The following is an 8,657-nucleotide window of genomic DNA, read 5'->3' as shown; positions in this document are numbered from 1 at the left end:
CCCATGCTGAAAATTCTTATTTATCTATAGGCAATGAGGACAGGTACGTTACAGAATACAGCACTGATGGTACTAATGTTATAACATCAGTGGGTTATTGACCAGTATATGGGCAGCCTTTGCCGTCTAATATAGACCAGGATATGTGACATGCACACATCTGCTCCAGAAGTCTCAAGAGAGAAAGGCCTCAAACCAGCTGAACATTGTAAACACTGCCTAGATAAAGTGCTAATGCCATAACTTCAGTTTGTACACAGCTCAAAGAAGCTGTTCCAGATGTTTCTAAGCCTGGGATAGGCAACCTGGTGCCCCTTCTCCAGATGTTTTGGATTGCAACTCCCATAATCCCTGAACAATGGTCATCCTGGATGAAGTTGATGGAAATTGTAATCCAAAAGATATGGAAGGCACCAGGGTACCTACCCTTGCTCTAAACTTATCTGAGTTCCCTTGCATGTATTATGACTATTGTCCTTTCAGTTTTTTAAAATAAAGAGTTTGGCTACTTTAGGGCATTACAGCAATTTCTAAGCCGCCTGCAGGTTTCACATATTGGGTACTTGATGTTATGAAAATGCACCATTAATGGATATTTGGCTATTAATTTCAATAGGTGATGAGTTGTGTGTCTGGCTTTTAATAGCAAGTCAGAATTGTTAGGATAAGTATAAACGTTTCCTTTCTAGGCTTCCAACAGGGTTGCAGTTGTTGCAATGACTTAATGGCAAAAGTATTCCACATTTCAGATCTACAAAGGCTTTTAAGGAATTGGGCAGGGCAAACCTATACCTCAGTTTCACGGGCAGACAGGGAGGGTGTGTGTGTGGTGCAACGCTCAGGCCACAATGACCCTGCTACCCCCCCCCCCAGGCATCCCTACTGGAAGGAGTTCGAATCCCTATTGGCGCCTCACATAAAAAGACAATTGAGACTGTTCAGTGAATTTTCTGTTCCCAGTTGTTACATTTTTACACAAACAATGTATATATAAGTGTATATAAGTTTTAGGTAGAGTGGATGTTACAATGGTATCATCCTGTATTTCCAATCTGGGTTTTATGCGTTAAGGCTCGTCCTACCAAATTATGTAAAGCCTTGAGGGCTGACTCTCTTAAAATTATTTTTAAATAAAGATGCTAGTGTTTTCACCATGCAACGGCTCTCATGCTTGACTATATAGACTTATGTGTGCTTTAGTGTAAAATCTCGCATGTTATATATGACAACAAGCCATCTGGTGCATCCATCACATTAGATGTAGTCCAATCAGAACTCCCCCGGCTGAAGATGTGTTTACATGGATGGGATTTGTGGGTTTATATTCCCAAAGTGTATGACTATCCTGTCAGGGCGCAATGCTATGCAGGTTTAGGCAGAAAAAAGTCCTACAACTCCCAGCATGTCCCAGTCAGACTTATAGGCTCACACATTTTTCAGCTAAAGAGGTTCAGAGTACAATCCATCAGGAGCTGCTTTGCATCCTCCTCTACTCATCTCAAAGTGGGTGAGGGAGGGTTGCTAATGAAGTGAAGAGGCACAGTTAAAGGGTTTGGTATAATCTACCCTGCACCTCTCTACTTGGTGCCTTTCGGTGTCCCTGATTGTATCATATTCTTTGGCAATGGTAAGCTTATGTTTCATGCTGTGGAATTGTATTGCTTTGCATCAAACCACATGTGGCCTCTGAGCTATGGGACTGAACACTTCTATAGTAGATGTCATGACTTGGGTACGTTTACCTTCCCGTCTTCCCTAGCCAATGCAAATGAAACATAACTTGGAAATCCTACTCTTTGAATTATTCAGTATGCTCGACAGTAAGTAATATGAGAGGAAGAGAGAAATACTGAAAGCTTCCATATGGTCCCTGTGGAGAGGGAGCTTTCTCAACATCAAAGCAAAGCCTTGGCTTGGAGAAGAATGAAGAAAATTATGCCTAAAAGCATGCATGAGCTATCCAAATATATCTAGTAAATAGCCAGAGAAAGGGATATTTTGTCTTCCCTGTTAGAAGGGCATTTGAAAAGAAGGAGGTTCTCTTCCTCCAGTCTTGGGAGACAGGAAATTAAGAGTTGGCCTTACCTGAGTGATGAGCTTCTAGCCAACAAACTGGAGTACCAAAATGCAAAAAATAGGAAGGTCTATCACTTGAAGAACACAGGGAAAACGACAGAAGTAAGCCAGATGGGGGGGAAAGAAACGGGGTGAAATGTCCTTCTGCCCGTGCTCAAAATGAAGATGTATCAGTTGAAATCTCTTTCTTTGGACACTACAAGATGGACTTTTCAGAAGTGGGACTTAAAAAGCTGAGGAACCCAAGAGTTTTCCAAAACACTGAAAACGAGGCCTAGCAGAACAGGGATGTGACTGGTGTAAGCTGAGATACTAAAAACAGGAGATGAGACCATCTTTCATATTGTTAGAATTGAACTCAAGGTCATGGTTCGGGAGAAGAGTTGTTTATATAGCATCATGCACCAGTTCAATGTGAAACAAATTTGGGAGTGAGAGCGATTCTAAACACACTTACTAGAAAGTAGATCTAATCAAACTGAATAAAGACTGATTTTTTTAAAAAAAGACATTTTGCATTTGCAAACTGGTGTCTTTATGAATTCTTGGTTTATGGTATGCAAAGGAAAAAATATGCTGTGCCCAATGCGGCATGGCAGCACCTGCAGTTGAAGCAGGGCTTGCCAGCTTCTTTAGATCGGATGCTCTAGAGGCATCTGAAACTGAGCTGGAGTCCTTGGAGGCCTGGTCTAAACTTCTTCACTTTATAACTGCCAGCCCCCAAAAGGCTGCTTTTCTAAAACTAGATGCAATCAGATTAAAGTGGGAGTCAGAGCTGAAAATGAACATGACTCCTATGCAGTGGAACTCTGCTCTGCCCACAATTAAAGACTTGGGTAATAGATTTGAGGATGTTTTGACAATACTAAAGCGCTGCTAGATTCAGCCTAAGTGGACTGTACTTCCTGGAGGGAACCAGGAAGTAGTTCAGGGCAATATCCATTGCTTCTGTGAGGAGAGAGATGCCATGGTCTGAGAGAGCTCGGAAGAAAAGTCTTTGTCTAGGTAAAATGTGTAAGTTTGTTTGGAAGGCAGAGTCTGTGGGTTTCAGTCCACCAACTTTGAAGCAGTATTGGATTCCTGCTCACTTTCATGTTTTGGAGAAGAGGGTCCTGGGAAGCATATCTAACACGCCCCCAATCTGGGCCTGCCCAATGGTGGCCCACTTTGGGGCAAAATTTGCACTGAGATAAGCATGGGCGTCTATTCCATATTTGGTTGGGACCCAACTGACTAAACCCATATACATAAAGGCCGTGGCTAATTTGGGTATTTTGGGTCATTAAAGCTGTGATCCTCAGGTACAGGAAGTGTACTTCCCTGCCAAACCATGAGAGGTGGGTTGAAGAATTGTGAACCGCCCAGAGAGCTTCGGCTATTGGGCCGTATAAAAATGCAATAAATAAATAAATTAAGACAAGCAGCCTCAGAGTGCTCAGTGTATAAGAGGTGAGAAAATCTGGAAAAATTGGAAATGTGTGTGGTGGGTTCTTGGAACGATATGTGATCTGGATGCTACTTGGACCATGCCGCAGGGAGAAGTTAATTGTATGAATTTCAGCTATAAGTTAGGTGTGCACTGTATGATGCAGACTGTGTGTGTGTGTGTGTGTGTGTGTGTATATGTATATATATATATATATCTCACACGCATGCACATTTGAGTTGTTTTAATTTATACATATATGTAAATAAGAAATGAGGGAGAAAAATAGGGAGGGTAGAGGGAAAGGGGGTCATTTGTATAAAATAAAAAATGTTTCAGTACAATATTAATAACCCAAAAAAGTTTGTTATGTAAGTCTTTTAATAGTGTAAGAAGTTGTGATGAGTTTGACTACTCTGGCATCTTTCATGAAAACCAGCAGTATACTTGGTGCTGTACAGAGTGTAAATAAGATTGTGAGCACTATCACACCAGCGTTATAGTCTGCTATCACGGCGAATTGCATGCAAAGGACTCCGATGATGGCTACCTTATAGTCTGCTGTCAGGGCGAATTGCATGCAAAGGACTCCAATGACGCCTAACATGTCCTGCTATGATTGTGGGTATTTCCCCCCCTCTTCTTAGCAACGTATTTTGGTGTGCAGAAAGTCCGGTTCTTCGTGGAGGCGGGAAACACCCTGCACTTGGGAGTCCGAAGCCAGCAGGAAACAGGGAGGCGGACTGGGCTTAAAGGAGCAGAAGGCAGCTAGTGGTGCAAGAGTGCGGGGGAGGCTGACGGGCGCCACAAGAGGCTCCTCCAGCAATGCTGGGGCATAGGGACTTCATTGCAGCAGTGGCACACAGGCTGAGGGGATCCATCATGGGCACCAGGCGCCGCTCCTACTGAGGGAAGGAACAACGGAGGGAAAAGTGGTGGCGGCGGCGGCAAGCATGTTCTCCAGCTTCGACTGAGGTGGGATGAGGAGGTGTCCATTGTAATAAATTTAAAGCAGCAATATCACAATGACTATTTAAAACTAAACAAAACCACAAACCCTAAAGCCTGAACACACCCTTTCTCGTGTCCAAAAGCAAAAACCCATCAGCAAACATCCAAAAGAGAGATGAAATGGGATAACAGCAACGCGCTACAGGAGAGGTGTAAAGAAGCTTGGGACGTACAAGCGCACAGGTGTAAGTTTGCAAGCTTTCATACGCTATGGAAATGAAGTGGAATAATTTGAGGGAAAACCAAGACAAAAGTGTAGGTGGGATGGAGCTCTGTATATCCTTGCCCAGAGGATGCATAAAGCAGGAGAGGAGGAAGAGACAGATAAAATAATGGTAAGGATCAGGTGAAGGACAGTCAAAACGATAAGGTAAGGGAGGAGCAGATCAGTGCCAGCTCCAGGGTTTGGGGTTTCTTGGTGTCCCCAGGTGGCCCTCCTTACCTAGTCACCCTCCTTCCAGAGTGAGGCCACTCATTCCTCACCATTACCCATTCACTGACCTTCTTTCTCTGGGCCCAATCTGTATGGCAACCCAAAGGGAGAGGCTGCTATACCTGCTCTCGACTCTTGTCACTGCTTAGATAGAGCATGTGAACAGGCAGCAACAGAGTCTCCTTTTGGCAGTAGGCCTCTCACTGAAGCCTGGGCCTACTGGTTCTAACCCCTGACACTGGCCCTGGGTCAGAGGGAGAGAAAGTGAGACCATGATGGGCCATTATAAAATTTCCCAAAGGATTTGTTTGTTTGAGGAGAGCTCTGAAAGAAAGCACAGGAAAGAGGTTCAGTCACCTAGAAATGAGCTTACTCTGACATAAAAGAGTTACACCAGCCTACTTTGGCTCCTTTTTGTCCTTACAGTTATTTCCCTCTAAAACTCTGTGACAGGGTAAAGATGCTCAACAAGGAAGAGAATTCCAGCTTTTGGAATGGTGGAAAGGGACAAGTTTCCAAGTGTACACAAACTAAACGGATCTTTAGATCTTCTGGAAGAACCTCTAGACTGATTCAGAGAGGAGCAGCAGCAATGCCCTAATTCTTGAATCTGTAAAATATTTACTCTGGGTTTACAATGTTATTCATAAGGGTTAGGAGAAATGTTATTTATGCTAAGAGAATAAATTCCACATTGCTCAGCTCTCCTCCATGAATAATGTTTTTTATTTACCTCATTTCAGCCTGGGCATGCTGAACTGTTGGCCTGACAGTTCAGGTGACAATAAATCTTAAAACCCACACTGTATTTGGACCAAACAAATATAAAATAGTAATTTCCAGTGCCTGCTCATACTTGATCTCATTTATATAATAGTAATATTTAGAACACTGTTGTTAATTCTACATTGTTTCAGTGGCATTTGTCCAAAACTACTTATTGAAATGGTTATATTAGAAATATGTTGTATAATGGACAGAGAAAAGATCATTCAATGTGCGAATTCTGGTGATCCTGACAATGTAAGTGATAAAATACCCATTTAGCCACACAATGTAATCAATGTACTGTAGCAGAATTTTTTGGAAAAATGGCATGCCTTTTGCATGGTCTCATTACAGTAATGTTGTAAAAGTATCATTAATGTCTTCATGGATGTGGAGTAAAATTTTATTGGGTACTCTATATTTGACACATTTTTCAAAGAGAAAAATATCAAGACATCTTTAAGAATGTCTAAAAAAAGTTGCATGTACTACATTAGTGGTCCACCGTGCCCACTTTAGTAAATGCATCATCATCATCATCATCATCATCATCATTTTACAGTGCAAACCTCTACATAGACTACATCCTATAGAGCTCAATGGAACTTACTCTTGGGTAGGCGCATATAGGATTGCAGCCACAAGCTTAACTTTATCCCAATTAATAGTCCCATTTCTGGCTATTTAGATGTCTTCAACCGAAAGGCCAAACTTATATTAAGCTAAGTCCCAGGCAGGACTTATGTTGAAGTACGATTATCCAACATAGTTTATGTTTCTCACTGTGGAGTGTTTCGTTGAGTGTGTCAACCAGCCTCAGTGATTTTGGCTGATGGATGAACCATTGCCATAGCACGCCCCTATTATATCTCAGTCTGTCAAACTATCTGTCAAACTCACAGTAATGGTGGCATCTGGAAATATTTAGGCTGCCACACAAAGAATAATGTCTCTGGGTGCACTGAAGATGCCTCAAGATAAGGCTTTTATTGGTCAATCGCCCTGCTTCATTCGTGGAATTTTTCTGGGGGTTCAGATATTGTCATCCTGTGCTTCTCCATTGCTTCTTCTATCTTTTTTCTTAGCATGAAAAATCTGTTCAGAAGGGAGAAACAGAATAGCTGCACAATGGCTTTTGATTGGTAGAGCTAGAATTTGTCTGCCGAGAATCCCTGTAGTCATTATATCAAAATTCTGCTGTCAGAACTATCATATTCTACCCTGTAGTCACCCTAGTAAAAAAAAAAAAAAACCTCTTGATATCCATTCTCCATTCTCCCAGTTATTTGCTCCTGTCTCTTTTCTATCCAGTCACTCGTTTATGGACTCTATAAGTATGCCAGTCCGTTACAAAAGGACCCTTTTCCTGCCCAGTAACTTGGTACTACAAATCTAAGCCTTCTCCCATATAGACTATCAGAGCAGATCACCAAATATTTAAAATCCAAATTGTTCAAAAATAGCAACAGACAAAAGAGTACCCTATCCCACTAAAAGAAAATTAGGCTGCTGAAACAAACCGGGGGGGGGGGGGGGTACGGACAGGAGTGGACTTTTGTGTGCAAGGGCTGCAAGATCAGTTTCAGTCCTGAAAACAAATTCCCGAATGAGCATGCGCTTGGAGACAATTTTGTTCGTTATTTCCATGGCTACAATGTGAAAATGACTTACTAAATAAACATTCATAAGATTGTTTAAGTGTGTGGTGTTCCCTCGCTGCCACTAGTTTGGACCTGGTTCTGATAGGCAGATCTTGGAGTTCTAGTGAGAAACAAAGTAGATCCCACAAGTCTGGTCTGCTCATGACCTGGGGTCTGTCTTGCTGACAGTGCACTGGCGCCGTGAGCCCCACAAACCTTGTGGTTTCGCTCCTGTGGGTTTGTGCCACGTTATTCCCACACCAAGGAGCAAACACGGGGTTTATATGGAACGGGGGGGGGGGGGAGCCGCCACTGCTGCCTGTCCCTCCCTGGCTTTTTCCCCCTTACTTCACAGAGGTTGAAGCCAAGAGAAGGGAGAACTTCCCCCCAACCCCCAGCAAAAGGGAGACTCTTCTCCCCACCTGGAGACAGCACAGGGGTGTTCTGGCAGCCATTTGGCTTGCCGCCCTGCCCGGGCGGATGGCAACCAATCAAGGGTCTCCATCTACCCGGCCACGCCTCTGCCGTGACCCTGAAGTGCGGTGACAGACGGCAATGCGCTGTCCTCACTGCACACCAGACCAAAAAGTCAGGGTAAGTCTCCAACTTCTTTGCTTCGAAGCTTTGGGGGAAAGCCCTGGGATGCCTGCACAATAGACGCCAAGCCACTGCGCACTCACCTTGGGGCTTCCATCGCATATAGACAGCCCCCTGGACTACCATCAGCATCAAGATATGGAGTGCTCCTAGTATGATTCATGTGCCAAATCTGGATAGGAGAAGAAAGGCATCTTCACTCATTGCCCCACAACTATGGAACTTCCTTGCCTTTGAGATTCACTCAGACTTAAAACACCCTGCAGAAGCACTGCTAGGCTTTTCTATTTGGACTGGGCTAAAATAATAAAATATTAGTTGGTTTTGTTTCTTTGTTTTGCTCTTTTCAAGGTGAACTCTACACTGAAGTTCCACCACCCAAGGGGCTATAGGATTTGGCAGAAGTCCTCCTACTTGATAGCAGAATGCTGGATATTCTGCTGCCATGACAGATATGCCAGACAGCTGAGGGGTCAGAATCATATGCAAGAAAGGAACAGCACAGGGCATATAGGCTGCCCTGGTAGGGAGGCCTTGATTGCAGAACTGCAGCCTAATTATCTTTATTTGGTTGTGGTGCAGAAGATAGCCTTCTCTGTTGTTGTGCCAACCATATGGAATGATATCCCCATGGAGGTATTTTTTTAAATTCAATTTATGTAAAATATTTCAGGGCAGGAGCCTTCCCAAGATCAGGTGGCTTTTA

Source organism: Elgaria multicarinata, chromosome 2 (assembly GCF_023053635.1).
Source record: "Elgaria multicarinata webbii isolate HBS135686 ecotype San Diego chromosome 2, rElgMul1.1.pri, whole genome shotgun sequence".
Lineage (NCBI taxonomy): Eukaryota > Metazoa > Chordata > Lepidosauria > Squamata > Anguidae > Elgaria > Elgaria multicarinata.
Note: the sequence above shows the minus strand (reverse complement) of the source record.